A 517-nucleotide genomic window follows, 5' to 3' on the forward strand; every position below is an offset into this window, starting at 1 on the left:
TAGGTACATACTTGGATCCAAGACTGTATTTTTTAATCTATGAAGGAATATTTTTCTCCAATATTTTTTCCCCCTCCCCAAGCCAAACAGAGGCTAGGGGTGGAATATTGCAACCTGAAGTTATTTCATTGTGATTCCTGGAATTCCAGCTTTTTGCCAAATCACGATTGCCTGCAGCAGTAGCTGTGCTTTCAAATGGAAAAGGTTTTCTCCCCCCCTCCTGTCCCCATCTTCAGCTACTGTATGAACATCTGTGATATATAACACTCACCTCGTTTTATATGGGAGCCCTTGGGATTGCAACTGGTTTATAGTCCTAGGAAATCCCAGCTCAGACGATGTCAGGAATTAATGTGCTCATAAAATTCCACCTTAAAACTAATTGAATGTGTCTGCGGCCAAGTCTTTCGCCCAGAGAAGCTTCGCTAAACGGTGACACATTGTGTTTGGAGCTAGATATTCCACATCTGGAATCCAAATGTTTGACGTGATGCTAAAAAAAAAAAAAGCCAGCACA

The sequence above is a fragment of the Podarcis vaucheri genome (genome assembly GCF_965113315.1).
Source record: "Podarcis vaucheri genome assembly, chromosome: 4".
NCBI lineage: Eukaryota > Metazoa > Chordata > Lepidosauria > Squamata > Lacertidae > Podarcis > Podarcis vaucheri.